Consider the following 19,031-nt stretch of genomic DNA (forward strand, 5'->3'; position numbering starts at 1 on the left):
GAATTTTAGCCCCCAACTCTCCCCCATTACAGCCCACCACCCTTTCCATGTCCACACAGGTTGGCACTCAGCCTACCGCTGGCCAGCAGAGCGCTTTTGGATGCAGGGTAAGGCCAGCAGAAACAGCCTGGCAGCTGCCATCCTGCAACACCCAGCCTCCCCCTTTCACTCTCTGCAGAAGAAAATCACCGAGTACAGTGCACACAGGCAAGAAACATAATTATGCACACACGCTATCTTGAGCCCTTCATAATTACATTTTAAATTGGTTTACTCTGAATCCTTTCAGCTAATCATTTTCACCCAACTCTAATCAACTCTAAGCAGTAAAATAAATAGAACAACATCTTTACCTGGTTTTGCCCCTCTCTTCAGCCTTAAGTCCCCACACTCCAGCTTGCTGGGCACTGGGAATTTGAACGTGGCCAGTTTTAGGTTCAGTTTTCATTATTAGCAAGCAGTAGGCTCTCCTTCCAAGCCCCAAAGTCCACCAGCAGGATTTGCACGTGCAAACCAGTGGCAGCTTCCGTCTCTGTGGAACCCCACAAATGTTTTCTTCAGTTTCAGTTCCTGTGCCTCTGGATATCTTATACGTGTACTACTGAAACAGAACGTAAAAACCCAATGCAAAAACACATCTGATTCTCATACAAAGTTGGTCAAACAAAGGCAAAGCTTACTTTGCCTTAAAACAGAGCCGGAGCCAATGTCTAAGCAGCTTCCCCCTCTGTGTATGTCCTGTGTTGGCCAGAGCCCTACTGCACAACAAAGCCCAGCTCCAAGCAGCCTGCTGGTACAAACCCTTCGGAGCTGCAGAGGAGGGCAGGCATTTTTCCTTGGTTCACACGCACCCTTAGTAACCCTCAGCAATGCAGCAGTGCGAATGCAGCTCTCAGCAAAGCTTTAGTAGCAAAATTGAAGGGACAAAGCCTCATTACTTTTAAAATATACCACATAGTTCACTGATACATACAATGCTCCATCTCCCAGTGTGGAGTGCTTCCCAGCCACAGAGCTCAGTGCTTTGTTCATACGAAGGAATTAAAGTTTCCCAGAACTCTGTAAGCCTGGCTGCTATTTTTAGCTTCTCTTTGCGGGTGGCTAAGGGAGAAACAGGGGAGTGAACAGCCTCACGGGGTCTCAGCACGGACACTATCAGCTGCCCCACATGGCTGGCCAGGACCAGGCCCGGGAGAGGTCTCCCTGTCCTTAACGCCAAATCCAGGTGTTTCACTAGGCTGGGGGAGGCGGCAGAAGATGCTATGCTCCAGAGACAGAAAAGAATCTCAGTATTCCAATCAACAGGCAGAAAAACAAGCAAGGCAAAAATTAAATTCCCAAAAGGTCTTTTCTCCATCGCCATCATGAGACACCTCACCCACTACCACCTGGGTAACGGGAATCCTTTGCCCTTGGCCTTGTCTTGCCATGTGCCCACCTTGCATAGTTGCACCCACATCCCACTGCCCTCTGTGCCAGCTCTCCTCCCTGCCTCTCCCAAGGGCCTGAGCAAGCTATTTGCCCTCAGTCAACTCTTGTTTATAGGTTTTGATACAAAAGACAAGTGTTCATATGGCATACCATATCTAGGAAAATGTCATGCTTCATACATTCAGTTATCAACCACTATGCCAAGTGCTTTATGTTATCTACAAAAAGCAGACTTCAGAGGGAAATGAACTACGGCAAATCAAAGTCTATTACTGGGAAAGAGAGGAGAGTTGTAAGCCAGGCTTGCAGTGCTCTTCCAGCTGCATAACTTTCTAAATAACTTTACCCACTGCTAGAGTCAATAAATGGTCACCCAGCTGCAATCACAAATAACAACTCACCTGGAAGGGCTTTTCTCAGCCACTGAGGCACAACATCTCGGCACAACTGCGGTGCATGGCAGCGTGCTGGTAAAGAGACTGCAGCAAGAAGGGCATAAACCACCTTTCACAGCAGCTGCAAGGGAAGAAAGGAGAAAGTCCCCCCCATCCCACCCAAATGCCCCCAGATACTGCTTCCACCCACCTCCAAAGTTAAAAGCAAGGCAGCACTCAAGTTTGCTCTCCTATCCACATACACACGGCTGAGCAGTGATGCAAGCAACTACACAGGAGGACAGTGAGGCAGTATGTATGGCCTCAGCCCAGATGCATTCATTACTCCCCACTGATCCACTGCTTCCTGCCTTCCCTTATTCACATGCACCCCAGCAGCACCTGGCACAAAGCACAGGGACTCAGCCTCCATTCTCAATACTTGCTCTCTGCCTGCAGAAATCCTCTGGCCTCTGCAGCCTATCCTGCAATGGGTCTCAGCCCTCCCTGGGAGCAGAGGACAGGTAGCCCCATCCACCTCTTCACTAAGGGCTGTACCTGCCCCCAGAAACCAATCCAGATATTTTTGTCATAGCATAAAGAGCTGTGGGATGGCTTGTTCACAGAAATGAAAAACAATGAGCATTTTTATTTTCTGCTCTTGATGTTGAAAGACTGAGAGCCACTGAATAAGACATAACTCTGAAACAGCTCTTCTGGATTTGGGGGAAAGGGTTGTGAAATTCAGAAATTAAACCTTGATCCAAGCTTTATAGCTGCTGCTTTATATTGAACTGAGACAAAAACAGGGCCTGGAATCATTAAAAGTTGGGTGGTTTGGACTTTGGTCTTGAATCTGGATTTGACAGTGTGGATGCATATATATCAGCAGTGAAGGAAATTACCGTAGGAAATTAAAGGTACCAATGTGCAAATCTGCAGCCAGTAAGAACAATAAAGAGGAACTGTTTAAATATATCAGGAACAAACAAAATCTCAACAATGGATAGCTCCAATGCCAGATAGGAATCTCAAAATTGTCAGTCACAATTCATAAAAGCAGAAGCATTCAATAAATATTTCTGGTTTGTATTTGGAAAGTAGCAGGATGCTGTATTCTTATCTCACAGCGATAAGGAAACACTTTCTATTCCATCAGTTACTTATGAGAAAGTTAAACAGCAGCTATCAAAACTCAACCTTTTTCAATCTGCAGCACTTGGTAAATTGCACCCTAGCATATTAAAGAAACGTGCCAAAGAGTTCTCCAAGAAGTCCACGCTGATTTTTAACACATCCTGGACTGCTGAGAACTTTCAGGAGACTAGTAAAAAACTCACGAGGCGTCACTGTTTACCAAGGGCAAAACAAGCAGCCTGAGTAGTCACAGGTTAGCCTGTCACTTTTTTTTTTCCTAGCAAGGAATAAGTGGATTGATGGATTAACAAGGTAGCTGTCTCTTTTTCCCTGCCCTTTCAAGACTACCAGTTCTCTGTGCAGTTCCTCACCCGCAGATCACACAGCTCAGTAAGTTCCCTCTGCCATGGGGAACCCTCTCCCATGGCTCATCTGCATTGCAGCTACATCCCACACCGATGGGCTCACGTGAGTCAGAGTTGAAAGAGGCTCAAAAGATGGCAGTGTAATTAATAGTCATCAACATGGCTTTGTGGGAAAGTCTTGTCAAATGAGTTCAGTATTGCTTTTTAGTGAAATTACAAGTTGAGCTGATAAAGGTAGCTGTGTCTACGTTGTGTGTTTCAACATCTGTGAGGCATTTAACTCAGTCCCACGTGGCACTGATTAAAATAATTAGCACTATCCAGAATGAATGTACCTCATAATAAATCGATTAAAAGGTGATGAGCCAACAGAGCTCAAAAAGGCAATCCTAACTGAATCATCCTCATCTTCAGAGGATGCCTAATGGGATCCCACAGAAACCTCATCTTAGCCCAGTGCTGCTCACTACCCTTAGCAATTATCCGGAGAAATAAAAAAATGTTGCTATTAAATGCTACAACTGATTGAAAAAAAAATGATAGAGTGGTAAGGAATTGAGGGACAAATAGGTACACTGGTAGATCTGCATCTCTGGGTCAAGTGGATTCATTGAAATATGACTTTCAGTAAGTCTAATGCATCAGATGCAAAAGAGTTATAGTGGGTTTTTTATGGGTTATGTTATGCAGGAGATCTGAATAGAGGATTGCAACAGCCCTTTCCATCCTTTAAAAGTAAAACTCCCTCAATACATTTCAGGAGCCCCACTGCAGATACAGAAAAATCTAATTGGTATTTTCCAGCAGTATTCCAATGGACAGATAAAGCTTTTTTTCCTAGCAATGTCTACTGAAGCAAGCAGAAGAAAGCTGGCAACAATGATGAATGTTAAAAACAGAATATTCACACATGCTGGCCCTAGGATAGTGAGACAAACCTCTCTAGGTATCCTCAACAGACCACGGAGATTGACAAGCTCCTCCAAAGACTGCTTTGGAACCCTCATCCCCAGCTGCCATCATTAGGTTTCAGAATGAATGCTGAATGGGAAAGAATGGAAGCAATCCCTCCAACTGTTTGAAAGGCAGGAAAACATTTCTTCTCTGTATCTCACATGAGAGACCATGCAATGAATGTTCAGTCCCCCAGAAGGCTGGCACTGAAGTCCAGCACTTGAGCACAACTTTTCCTTCCTTTGATATTCCACGTGGTCTGCCTCAGCCTTTCGCCTAAGCACTCCTGCTGTCAGGCAGGTCATGGACTTATCCATGCCTTCCCTACACTGACTCACAGAGGAAACAGCTACTGATGGCATGCATCAGGTCTTTGCAAAGAGCATGAAAGAAGTCACAGGAACTTCCATTGTGCCCTATACCCCAGCATAAAGATCTATTACTTGCTGACACAAAAACCTCATAAAGGTTTAAAGTGTTTTTTTCCTTTTTTTTTTTTTTTTTTAAAAAGAAGAAAAAAAAAAAGGGAAACTGAGCAAGGCTTTGAGCTCTTCTCCTTCCAGTGTTTTGAAGCCATTTTGTTCAGCCAGCTGCAGCCCCACAGCCCAGGGAGCTGATTTCTGCCCTGCTGAACAATCATTTCATTTGGGTCTGGAGCATTTCAGGGAACGTACCCACCACCCAGGAGAAGCCACTCTAAGAGAAAATGCTCACTTGGTGGCCCTGAACTCCAAAGCTTTGGCTTTCACCAGAGCAGATGCCTACAAAAATAGCCCCATGAATAAACCAAAAATGAGTCCCAAGAAGAGTAACAGGAGCAAGTCACACATCTACTAGCACTGATCCTCTGTGGAAGCTTACGAGTGGTTTCTGTACCCTGCTGCAGCAGCAGGGATACTTCCAAATTGCACTTGGGTGCTGTCACCTCCATCACAGCACGGAGACATAGCAATGTGCAAAGCTTAGGAATTACCATCCTGTGAAATACCATACACCTGCTTTAACATATCTGTGGGACAACACAGCGAGGGAGGGGGGAAGGACACCAAATGCTGGGGTCCTTGTGCTGAGGAAATGAGTTTTAACTGTTGTGAGAAACTACTGTGTGCTTCTTGAGCCCCAGCTGTAACACTGCAACAATGCAAGAACTGAAATAAAATGAATACCATGTTACAAACTGGAGGTATTTCTAAGAGTGACGTTTCTTAGTTGCCATTACACAGCATACAAAGAAATCTTGCGTTTAAATCTTGCATTTAAAGTCTTGTATTGCAAGGCCTGTATCCAAGAAATAGCACAGTTTCAGGCTCAGAGAGCTCCCCAGTGCCTGCATGCCTGGCAGAGCTGACTAAAAGACCAGTAGCAGCTGGCAGGAAATGGGTAAGAAAGCTGACCACAGATAAACTGTAGGATGCTAAAGAGTAGCAGAAGATATACTCTGGGAGAGGAAGCCGAGCTGTCAGGTCACACTGCAGTCTAGTGCATACAGTACATACAGTCTGCTATTGAAGTATGCGGCCACCAGATAATGGTCAGGGGACACAGCTGTCGGTCGGCGATGAAGTAACTCCAAGGAGCCTGCAGCAGCGCGGTACAGCTGGGGGTGTTTCTGTTTGGCAGGATGAAGCCTGCCTGTCTCAAGGGTACTGTAGCAAATTCAGTGTCATGTGAGCAGCACTAAATAGTGAGGTTCACAACGCTTTATTTAAATCCATATGCATCAAAACAGGATAGTTACTGTGTAGCCTAAATAAAACTGAATTTGTACACGTTCATTTTGCAGGTAATGCTGACAACAGCTTCAGTGAGTGTTTTTCTCTCTGTTGCAGAATTAGGAAAATTCACAGCTTGGTGAAGTCAATGAATTCACCGTCAACTTCAGTGGGAGAAGGGCAGGGCCTCAGGTATCGTTTAACATTGAAACACTTTGCTGGATGCTACCATATCCGCTGTGGAGATATTCAGCTTTCCTCATTATACGGAGCAGATAATTATGGGTCATTAACCTGCTGGGTGGCAAGCAGTACAGCATGCTAAGTGCATGCAGGAGAAACGTGATGGCAGCAGCAGTCCAAAGGAGAGGGCAAGTTCTGCCAGTTTTGCCAAACAGTGGATGGCCAGAAAGCTGCTGCTAGATTACACAGGGATCAAAGAGCACAAGATCAAAATATACGAAGTAATAGCTTATAAACACAGGTCCTTAGTCACACAGTGCTCTAGGAGGCTATTTTAGACAATTCACTAGCTGAAACCTTATTTCAGGCTTGGAAGCTCTTCATGTGGAGGAAGAGCCTCATCCGGATTCACAGACACGCATTCAACAACACTCGCTCGATGACAGGAGGCCGGGACCCGCCGGGAGGCCCTGGCCCTCAAACCGCTCTGGGACAGACCCATGGCCTTCCTCAGCCTCTGAGGGATAAAGCAGCCCCACTCAGGCTGTGCAAAGGTTATTTCACTGTGAAGGAGAGCCACTGGTGCACTAACATGACATCGCTTTGGTTTAGGTTTGTTTTTTTTTGTTGTTGTTTTAATTCCAAGCGGGGTCCTCTCACTCATGGAAATAACAAGGCTTTGCACCTGGGAAGGCCGTTGTGCCTTTCCCTCCAACACGCAGGATATCAGGGTTAGCTAAATATGAGTTCAGCTGCAGGACTGACTCACCGCTTGTTCCTGGAACCGCCTGAAGGAGGGGAGGATGCTGTGGGCAGGCTCTAACTGTATCATCTGGGTTAGGGCCGGTAGCAGATGGTCCTAAAAACATACTTCCACGTGGGTTTAAAATAGCACAGCACCCACAATCAGCTGAATGGGGAAATGTGAAAAAGCCTGTCACACAAGGAATGCTGCTGTGAAGATCTGAAGGCTGGAGCAGGTCCGAGGCTCTATCAGTCCTCACAGCGTGGCAATGCCCATGGCCCAGTGCTCCCCACCCACAGTGGACCCCACCGCCAGGTAATGCTGCCAGCCCTGTCAGAAGGATTCTGGCCTTTGGATCACATTTTATGCAAGAGAATGATCTTTTATTTCCCACTGTAGAGTGAAATGAGGAAACTTTTTTTAAAGTGGCTTTCATAGTTCAACAGCACTCCCTGTCCACTGCAGTGTTCTCCAGCAGCAGTGACATCCTGAAATTGCCTCAGTCTACAGTTATAGACTTCTTCTGGCTGCCCTGCACAGAACGGGAGAGGTGGTAACAGCAGAGGAGCTGATCATGGGCCCTGAGTCACCATGAGGAGCCACAGCCAGCTTCACCTCACGGCTGGTCATCCTCACTGCCCCCAGCAGCCCTTCCCCACACACATCACTAGTCCTGCTGAGTGTCTTCTCCTTGCTTCTCAAGGCTTAGGTTGAGCCCCAAAGCTCCCAGCACTGGAGGGAACATGCCAAAGTGAAAAGCACAGGGCTACATCATCATTTGTGTGCCAGACTTCCCTGGGTGTAAGGATAGGGGGAAGAAAAGAGCACCTTGCCACACCCCCTATGGTCCCTGATGCAAGGGCTGGTACTGAATAAAACCTGCTTTGTCCTTCAGTACATGTGCAAATGCAACAGCAAAGGCTTCTTACTTCTTCCTCTCCCTTGCCTCCTGCCTAACTGCCATGCCAGCAGCAAGCTCAATCTAGGCGGTAACCTTTAGAGGAAGAGAAATATCACAGGCACATCTGTTCTTACAGCTAACTGGTCACGGTTTTTGAAATAGGCAGAAATGGCTCAGATGAACAAAAGCAATCCCTAGGAAGGCCTGGCCCTGGGAGGCCTGGATCTAGCTCCTGGTGCAGCATGTGGCAAATGTCCCGCTGGATATGTTGCTGTTAGCTGGAGACCACTCTGACTGCTGGTGCTGCCAACAGGCCCTGCCCAATGTGCTCTGCTGGAATTTCATGTGCCTGTGCAGCAGTGAATTTGGGACTCTTCTTAAGGCCCACTTAGAAAACACAGATTTTTCTAGGTAATTCCCCAGTCTTTAAAATCAAATATAGGATATCTGTATCTTACACTTTGTTTTCAACATCTCCTGTAAGCTGTTTTAATGCTGCAAGAAAGCATCTCAAAACGCATCTTAAAAAACTATTTTCTGTGTTTGTCTTGACTGGGTTTTTTTTATCAACACAAAACTATCAGTGTAGCACTGGCTTGTTATGTACTTACTGCCAATATAATAGTGGCTATTAGAAGAGATGTTTTAGATGAAGATTATTTACTACTGCCTCGTTTGGGCAAAGTAGAAAGGCTGTCAAAGTATATTTGTGACCCTCAGCCATTACCTTTCCAGAAAGTTTGAATCTTCCCACCAGTATTTGTAGTACATATCCCACACATCCCACCGCTGCAGCAGGAGACAGTCTCCAAAATCTAGACTCAGAGACCTTTTGAGATGAGAAGGCTACCTGAGGTCACACAGGGCTGCCCTTTCCAAACATTTGTTCATATTTTGGTTCCACTGAGTTGCAGGAAGAGAGCTTTCCTCCACTGCCACCACTTACTGATCCTCTGAGCAGAAGACTCATGCAGGACTGGTCACAGTTCTTGGGTGCAAACTGCAGTTACACAAATTGGGCAAGGCACTTACTAGATGCACAGGAAGACACAAAGGCACAAAGATCTGAATAGTACTTCTGTTTCTGCCTTCAAGTACACAAAGAATAAATTCTCCAAAATCTCTAAGAGAATCTCTTTCTCTGTTGCTTATGCAAACTGTATTCCCTTGTAACTGGAAATGAGCACCTCTCCAGAACCTTACTTACTTTTACTGCCTCTCTCTCCTCTCCCTCCAATAATTCAATACACAACAGTGAAATACCAAGCCTAACATACACCACAATCTGAGTACACAATATTTTGCAATAAATGTAAATTTGATCCATATATATAAGCTGAAAGCGCCTGACTGTGAGAACAAACCAACCTACCTACTTCCCATTTGTGTTATGCAAACAGTTTTTACATGTCTTTGCTCACTGAATGCAAACAGTAGGTATGTTCACAGCCATGCCCGCAAAGAATGCATTCCTCATTAAAATCCATGCAACACGTCTGTATCTCTTTGACTTTTAAGCACTTCACCTTCCCACAGCTCCATCCTCCCCAGATCTAGTGATCCAAATCCTGTTCTTCTTCAGGCAGCCTGTAGCAGCCAGGACCATTAGTAGAGAGCTTCCTCCCACCCCTAAGGGTGTTACTGGCCTGAGCCTCAGAATTAGTTACACCCAGTCTTGCACAGCTGGCAACATGGAGCTTGGTATCTTGAAAAGGAATATACAACACTTTCCAACAAGGCGCTCTTTTTTTTTGTTCTGGAAAATCAAGGCACATGAGGACATTAACACGCTTCATTTTCACACAGGAGAAAGTTTTCTCAGGTTATTTTTAGAAAGATTTATTGGTTTTAATTTTGGTAGTTGGATCCTAAAAGAGGAAGCATGGCACATGGCCTCTTAAAGAGTTGCAAAACCCACTCTCAATAAAATTTAATATGCCCCACATTAGCTTTTCTTTAATGCACAGTGTGGAGTGCAGCAGTATAACGTTTTTAGCATCAATCATTTCGGCACACTCCTGAGCAAAGTGACTGCCTCAGACCTCTGCAGATAGGACATGTAGTCCACAGTACAACTTCTTTTCTTTGTGCTCTGTCCACATGTGCAGACCCGCAAACACATGCATACCTGCCAGCTTTTTCTTGCTCTCAGAGGTTACTCACCAGCGCAGGAGTCACTCACTGCACTGAGATCAAGGGAGCTGTGCTGACACAAACTTGCTCTAACAGACCAGATTGCCATCCCAGCAAAACAGGAGCTCTGGGTAAGTGTTGGTATGTACTCCGGGTGTGCATTTCTGCCCATGTGCCTATACAAGTAAATCTCCCATCCACTAACTCCTGATGGAGCAAGGGTGGCCAAATCTGCTGCTGCAGTAAATTGATGGAGTCCTGTGTAATTTGACAGAGCTGTAACAGGTTACTCCAGCTGAATGGTTGGCTCAGATGCTCTGGAAAGCTGCTCCAGGAAATAATTTTGCTGCCATTTCTATTATGTGAAAGCGCAGCTGCTATAGATTCTATTATTTACTGCATATTTCACGTCACTGGTGCAATCAGGAGGAGTACAGTACACAATGAGGACAACCTGGGTCACCAAGTCCAGTCCCTCCAAGATCACATTAACAGATGTTTTGCCAAGAACAGCCTCTGAACACTTCTCCATAACACACATACCACAGCGCAGACCACAAAACATTCCTATCAACCTGAGAACAAACTAAAACTGCTAGGATGCAATAGCAAACTCGATAAAAACCACAGTGTGCCAAAGGAAGCGTGAGAGATCAAAGCATCGCCAGTATCCTAGGTCTCAGCAGTAACAGGCAATTTGATCCATCCCCTAAAAGAGAGTCCTTTCAGGTACCACCATATATCTTGGATGCCAGAGGAGCCATCTGGAGGTTTGGCTTCCTGAAGTTAAAATGTGTGCAGCAGATGATTTACTCAAGTAGATACTGTCCACTGACATTTTGGCTATCAGTGCTGATCTCCGTGAACTGCAAGTCCAGCTTTCTATAGGGTGTGTTAAATACCAAAACAGTACAGAAAAGGTCTTCAAGATGTCCTTGTTAGTCAGTTCATCGCTGCAAAACTATATAAATAGGCTCATACTGCCCCACAGGCAAGATCACAAAAGCAGCAATGTGAAAAGTACTACTGATTCAGAGCGACTATCTCCGCTTTCCTAAAGGTAGTTTTTCTTTAGGGAAAGTTTCCTGAGATCCATAACATCTTGGTTTTCAATAGGAACAGTCAGATCAGTGCAGCTTTGAGCCTCCCTCCTGCGTGGGATATTTACTACACTTTTCAAAGGAACAGGACGATTTGAAAGCAAAATTAGCTTCATATTTAATCATAAGATTATCACCTAAGACTGATTTTCAAACAATTGGATGTGATTTGGCCACAGGATATGGTTAACAGGAAGTTCACAGAAAATAGAGCAAGTGAACACTGGAGCCAAAATACATATGGCCTAATTTAAAAGCAGGATTAAAGGAAATTTGCTAGGTCATTCTGCTTCTAGATTTAATTAGTATGTTTAATATGTGAGATCACCTGAATCTACTTTTACTTGTTTTGTGTCCCATTAAGAGTTTCACAGGAGCAGTAATATGATTGAGTGGCCCTTGTGAGGGATGCAGCTTAGGCTGCTTTGAAACAAATTGAATTAATTTGAAATGATTCTTTCCAGGTATGACATTCTTGGAAACAGATGTGGGGATAAGGAGGGAGGGCATCAGAAGTGTATATACACAGACATATAATAATACACACTTTTTGTCTATACATAGGCAGCTTCTTAATATCTACAGAACTATTTTAGCACTAGAAAGTCTATTCTGGTAAGATTACAATTGATGTTACTTGTTAGAACTACATTCGCATTTGAGTTGCAAGGCTCATCACACAAATACTGCATCTCTATCCATTCCCTAAGATGTGAAAGTCGTGGGGACTAGGTCCTGAGGTTTCTTCTAGAAAATGTTAGAGGGGAAATCTGCACCCAAAGGCTTTGTATGGGTAGCACAGCATAAGACTTCTAGCTGAGTTAGATCCATGGTGGAGAAAAAGGGGCCTTATTTTGACATTCACAGACTTTCCACTTGATTGCACTATCATGGATTGATTTTACATGGCAGTCACTCAGATTCTGCCCTGCTGAGTAGCAGCATAAACCCCTACACTGGAGAGATGAAACAGATTTTATACTGTTTCCCAAACAAATGGTATCATAAATGCTTTAAATAGTAAGGTTTCATACCTAAAATACAATACAGCAGAAGAAGAGATGGAGACAAGGGCAATAAGGATATTATCTGGGAAAAAAAGTTCTAAGACCAACTTCTGGAGACTCAAAACATCTAAAACCTGCACCAACTCTGTGAGCTACAAGTGCTCATCTGTCCTGAAAGCAAACCCATGCATGCCTGTTTTGATTTTAACCTACAGAAATATTTTAAAATCCAGGTCCGGATCTGAAGAGATGCTGAATGTTTTCTCTTTTCAACAGACAAGCCTACAAAGAGATACTGAAATGTGTCTATTGCCGAAGCCAGAGTGCAGCCACAAAGCCTAATTTGGTGAGCCAAAAAGCAGACACGTCTGCAACTGCCCTGCAGACATACCCACAGCCTTCAGCAGAACTTCAGCAAAGACTGAGGGCACTTGCCACTTCACAGGGGGCACTCAGTGTCTCACAGGCTCACATTGGGTCTACATATGGATGAACTGAATGTTTTTTTTGCTACAAGCACTTTTCCCCTTCCAGGCCTCCTTTGCTTTCAGTTCTGAAGGGTGAATTCATTGAAAACATCTGCACTACTAGAAACGTTCTGTGCTTTTTCCAAACCTCATCCCCATGGTGGCTATGTAGTAACAGAAAATACACAGAGCTGCATAATGCAAGCCTGCAAGCAAGAAAGGGTGGCAAAGCGGGGGTGCTGAACACTGGGGCCTCACCATATGGACCTATATGCTACCTGGGCTTCACTTACCCTCTGCACTGGGTTCTGCTCTTCTCTACACAGCCAAAAGGTTTCCACAACAACTGCCACATCACATCACACTGCTCATACCTTGGAGGTACAGAGCACCTCTGAAGTGAATTTTACTCAGCAGTCTGTCATGTTAACTTCCGTACATCTATGAGTTGTTACATGCTCCCTTTGGTATTGAGGCCAATTCTGGAATTGTTTTCAGGGATCTTACATAATACGCATTTCTCCTACTTCTGTCCTTTTTCCACCTTTTCATACTGCAGCCTTGCAGCGGCAAAGGAAGGGCTTGGTAACTGTCACAAGACCATGGTAAAGGCAAAAACAGGGCTGATCCTGCATCGCTCCTGGGCAGCACAGATGTACCTGGGCAAAGATTGAAAGACTACATTTAAGAAAGTGAACTTCAGCGAGCTACTAGAATTCTTCACACACAGGAAGGGGAAGATTTATTTTTGTTTGGGGAATAAGGGATGTGTACCAGCCTCCAGCAGGCCCACCGGGAAGGCCCGTGTAAGGGCCTGCATGACCATCTGTTTCTCCTCTGTGCCGGCGCTCCAGTGCCAGCTGCCTCTGTGGCTCAGCCGTTCCACGTGCAGGCTCTCCTGCCCGGTCCTGCACTGCCGTCCGTCTGCTCCTCACTAATCCCACATCACCGTATGTCCCCAGTGCTCACCAACCCGATTTGGCCCCATCCTGCCTTAAATCCTACATAAATCAAGGGAGGGGATAATGGACACCTCTTCAATGGCATTGGAGCTGCTCGTGGAGCTCCTGAAGCACACAAGCAGATCTTGTGCTCACTTTGCCCTGACACACCAAACTCCCCTATCCTACCACAGCATAAAAACATGTCCCCAGCAAACAACAACAGAACTTATGTTTGCCGATGCAACACCGGCATCCCAAAGGTGCCGGGCACAAGTCACAGCTAAAGCTGCCAAAGCAGCCCAGAGTTCGACAGCCCAGATAGACAGGCGAGATCCAAACCTAATACCAGACAGGCAGGCAGATAGGCGAGCTCAAAAGCTGCAGCCACCTGGGAGATGTGCGGGATGACGCAATCCAGCAGAGGCAGTTGCCAAAGTCATTCTGACAGGAGAGGCCTGGAGAGGGCAGGGCGCTGGAGAGGGGAGCGGGCCCACAGCCTCCATCTGTGGGGAGGTGTGAAAACAGGCAGAGCCACGGCCAAGCTCCCTTTGGGGTGTCTCACAGTGCTGGCAGCCGTAGCTCGCTGCTTAAGCCTTGTGCTCAGAGACCATGAACAACTGGGATTGAAAAAATATGTATAACCTGGCTAGAGGACAGCAAGCTGCTGGGGGAAGGGAAGGGAGAGGCAATGGTAGGCTGAGTATCTGAAGGATGCTGACCCTACTAACAGAGTGAGAAATCATCTAGGACGTTAAGTTTCACATTAGTGTTCCCTGAATGTTCTTCTGGATGAAATTAAGGCAAGAACGATGAAAAGCAGCCAGACAGGAGGACGGGCCAGCAGATCAGCTCTTCTCATTCTCACTCCAGTACCTCCGTAAGGAGGATAGCAGGGTTGCTCCCAGAGCTCAATCAAAAAGCAGCAGCCAGATCTGGCCTCCTCAGGTCATCTGCAAAGGGGAGAGGATCCCTCTGTACCATCCTTACTATTTCCTTGAGCCCCAGAGCCACAGCCACGGATCAAGCATGGATACAACTGAGAACAAAACGATGATGCCTCTCCCTGAAGAATTTACAATCGATCTAAGTATGAAAGAAGTAATAACAATTGGATGTAGTCTCTCCACAAGGGATTTAGGAGTTTACAGTTAGTTGTCACAGCACTTTCACTAGCTTTTCTGTCTACTCCTTAGCTTTACTGCTTTCCAGCCAACAAATTAGTCCGTACAAAAACCAATATTGAAAAAGCAATTTTCACTTTAGCCTACATGTTGAACTTCAATGTCTTCAGAGAACCCAAGGTTAGAGATAAACTGATGCACTTTTCAGGATGGGCTGACAAACTTAAATGTAGCCTAGATTATCATGGACTAAAATCCATAAAAATAACTTCGTAATGTAACTGTTTGACTGCCAAATGCACTACATAAAAGCTAGTTCCTACTTGTTCCCTAGTATTTCTACCACCACAGCAGACTGTGACAGAGAAGAGTTCTGTCCTTGTATCAAATATAAATTCCCTCTGAGAACACATTCTCACCTGAATTAGAGCATACAAAGCCTACGAGAGTACCTAGAGATTCCATTGAGACTAAGGACTACAAATACAAATACTTGAAACACACTGGCTAAAACTTCCTGACCAAAGACCCTGAACAATGTACACGTGTGTATCTGAGTGAGATACAAATTCAGTCTGGATCCAGTCCCACACAGATCAAGCCCATGTCATACAGTACAAAGCATAACTTTGAGACTGAAGGGAACTGAAAATAAATCCTTGGTTCTGCTTTGGTAATTTTCCTTTATAGAAATGTAAGGCACGAACATTTATAAACAATATTCTTACAGAAGGTATTCTTCTCTTTCAGATAATTACTATTTAAAGAAATTCTGACCTCACTTAAAATGAGATGGATCATGTGAGCATGCGGAGCTTTGTTATAGAAAATAAATACTATTAAAAGTAAAATTAGCTTTGGAAAACCTCAGGCAATAACCACAATCAATCAGCCCAGCAGGCTTACATGCAGATATGCAAGAAAGGCTTATATAATTCAGTGATGCAAGTTGTGAAATAATCTGCTTGTTTGGTAAGATAGTAGATCACTATTTAACACCACCAAGACAAACACTTCCAGTCTCTTTTATTTAAGTACTGAACTACCCTGGCTCTGTAGCTAAAAGTCTCTTGCTACCAGATGATGATGAAGTCAGAGGCAAGATAACTGGAGATAAACCTTTACAGATATTTCTGTTCCTGAAATTACTTCCTTTTCTATGCTCTGCAACTGGCTCTGGGTCACAAGTTTCTTATTCCCTCTTAATGTTAATAAAGCTAAGACAATTCATCTGACTGAAGATCAGGTCCTGAATTTTTGCTGTCCTTGGTATCCATCTGTTCTTCTCACCAAGGTAGTGGAACACAAGGAATGTCTAGGGTCTCATGTGAGCAATCTGTGTCTGAAACACTAGAGAAACTGTTTAAGACCTGTTTGTACTGTTACTAGTCCCATGACACTACCTGGATCACAAAAAGTCAGTTTTTGTCTACGTGCTTTCTCATGTTCCCCTTCATATTTCTCTGTTTGTATTTGCAAATGAGTAATAATAAAATTATTTTGGAATAGGGAAAAAAGGAGAGACAAACATGACTTTTAAATACTTCCTTAAATCCCTTTCTAAGTCACACATTATTCTCTCACTGAAAATCCCCAACAGCAGATTTTTTCACAAAATGACAGCCTCAGTCCACTACATACATTTACATGGAAAGTCTCACTCAGAGAAAGCGCCAAAACAAAGATAAAGCCCCAAAGACTGACACTTTGCTGTTACAATGTTTTGGAATAATATAGTGTTTTCTGACCCCAAACTTTTATTCCCTTTGAAAGCAAATAAGTTGAAATGTGCTCCTCAGGAAGATCAGTGAGAAGAGCACACAGCATTCTGCAACTTGGGACTGGAGCTTCTGCCTCTTATTATCAGCCAACCTACCTTAACTTCAGAGATGCAGGAGGAGCGGAGTATATGGTAAATGTAAATGGGCAAGGGGATGTATGTGATGGACTGTAGGGGGCAGGTAGTTACTCAACAATGCCAACAAAACAGCAGGAAGAAGAGTGTATAGCAATGAAAAAAAGGGCAAATACAGATACAAAACCAAGGAAATATCAGTGCTGTTTATACAGTTCTATTGCGAGTGTTATTCTGAGGAGGTCAGGAATGCTAGGCAGGGGGTCTGTGGTCTATGGTTTGTTTTTCCATCAATACATATGTCTGACTTTGAGTAAAAGATTAACGAGACAGCTAGCAAATGTCCTAGGAGACAAATGGATAAAACGCTGTTTGTACATGTCAGATCATTCTCATCTCTCATTCTCTGAATGAATCTGTAAGGATGCACACCTGCACCAGGAAGATTTCCTTGACGAAGTAACCCTTTCCTCTGCAGAACATACAAGCACGTCAGCATACAGCTTACCTGACACGTACATTCTTTCGGTCAACGTGGTTTGGAAAGAACCTTCCACCTACTTTTTTCTACATGTGACGTACTTTGTTGCATGTTACAGAAAAGCCCCAGGTAAAGTAAATGGAAACTCTAACCAGCAGCTATGCACCTGGTGTTTTTGCATTTCCCAACAGATATTACAGTTGCTGGAATGATATGTGAAACTTCCACAACACCTCCTATTGACAATTTAGTTAAGGTGTGGCATGAGAGAGATCTGTGTTATAGATACTAATGACCCACAGTCTGTTGCTAAACAGAAGGAATAAAGGAACCAAGGAAATGCATAGTTCTAGAAAAGAAAAAAAAATCAGTAAAACTACAAATATTTACATTCTCTTGCATTTGACAACAACTGGTCTGTTACAGGCTGAGAAGATTACAAACAGGTTTTCTGACACTTTCATTTTCCAAGGATGGTCACGGTGGTGGACAGAACAGCAAGGCTGCAAACAAAGTTTGGCCTTCCCTAGGTATCGAGAACTCTGCTGCATTTTCCTCTTCTGTCAGCAATTTATGCTATTTGTGATCCTTCAAAGTTGATGGTGTAATGCAGTTGGCCTGAGTCCCACTGCAAGGAATGCAGTGCTGCCAAGTCAACCTCCCGTACTAACCACAATCTCCCTGCAGATCTCACTAACCTGGCAGCTCAGCTTTGTTTAGTAACATAAATAAAAATGAGAGCACCTTTTCCGTTCTTCACTGCCCTCCTCCATTTTCTGGGGGTCTTTTCTGAGAAAATGCAAGGGAGTTAAGCAGATTCCCCAGGGCTAAAAGTGACCCATCACTTGTAGCGTGTAACTCTGTCATAACCTTCAACATCTCTCATGTTCCGATTTCTGCTTTACCTGAAACCTGAGAAGTGTGAGTCACGACCATTTCCCTTATACCACAATGAGGAGGAATGCTGATATGTGGAAACTGACGAAGAAGCATAAGGGAACCAATGTTCACCTCTTCATCCCAACGAAATCTGCTGGTGAATCACAGGGTAAGAACTTGACCTCACCCATAAAGCTGCATGAAGATTGAAAGAACTTCCTTGTGTCTCTTTGCTGTGTCTCTGACTACCAGATTTATTTGCAAGAGTTGAACAGTTAAACAACCCCAGTAAGCTCAGGGATAACAAGTTCAAGTCTTGCCAAGGGCCACCCTTGACAACTCAGGTATAAAAAACAAGAGCTATTCCATTTGGTGAGTCAAAAGCAACTGGACCTTCTACTGGATGCATTAGACAGGCTCACTTGGCTGAGGAAAGGGGCGTGTTTAATCACCCTGGGCTCTTTTCCAATAGCAACATCAGCTATGTTTTTGTCAGAAATGTTTAGAGACCTGAATGAGAAGGTGATGTTGCAGGAAGTTAGCCCTCAAGTGATGTTTCACTTCAATCTGTCAGCACGTAAGGAACTGTGGAATAAGATCATCCAAAAACTGGAAAGCAATTAAAAATCCTATACCCATACCTTATGAACAGGAAAAGGGGACAATAAATGAATGTGATTTGTTACAAACTGAACAAATCTTCTCTATTCAAGGCTCTTTGTCATGTAAGAATAAAAATTAAAAAAAAACTGTTGCTCGCTTTCCACTTCTGAGTTCAGATCTTGAATTCCTGAGCATCTGGCCCATAGTCACTGTCATGGTGCCGTGTCCCCTCACCCCAAGAGTGCTGCCAGAATGCAGGAAATAAGACACATGCTGGCCCATTCTGTACCATATTCTTACTTCTATTTTTTCCTCCTTTGCAGCTGCAAAATACAACTGAGCAAGTTAAATTCCACTTCCCTTGAACACGGAAGCAAATAGTACATTTTGTCACATGGTCACATCAGCATATCGCAACAACAAGCAGAGTCACCTGGCGAAACAACCCATTCAGAGATTTAGAAGGAAAATTTCTTTAGGGCAGGTGGCACTGGCAACCCTCTAACTTTTGTTCTGAGAGTAATTGGAGGGCATCCTGCCAGAAGCTGCACCCACCAGAGACACGGCCCGCTCAAGATAAAAGGGAACACAAAATTCAACAGGATAGTTATCTTTTACTGATGCAGTTCAGGACTGAGG

This window comes from Numida meleagris, chromosome 3, assembly GCF_002078875.1.
Source record: "Numida meleagris isolate 19003 breed g44 Domestic line chromosome 3, NumMel1.0, whole genome shotgun sequence".
Classification (NCBI taxonomy): domain Eukaryota; kingdom Metazoa; phylum Chordata; class Aves; order Galliformes; family Numididae; genus Numida; species Numida meleagris.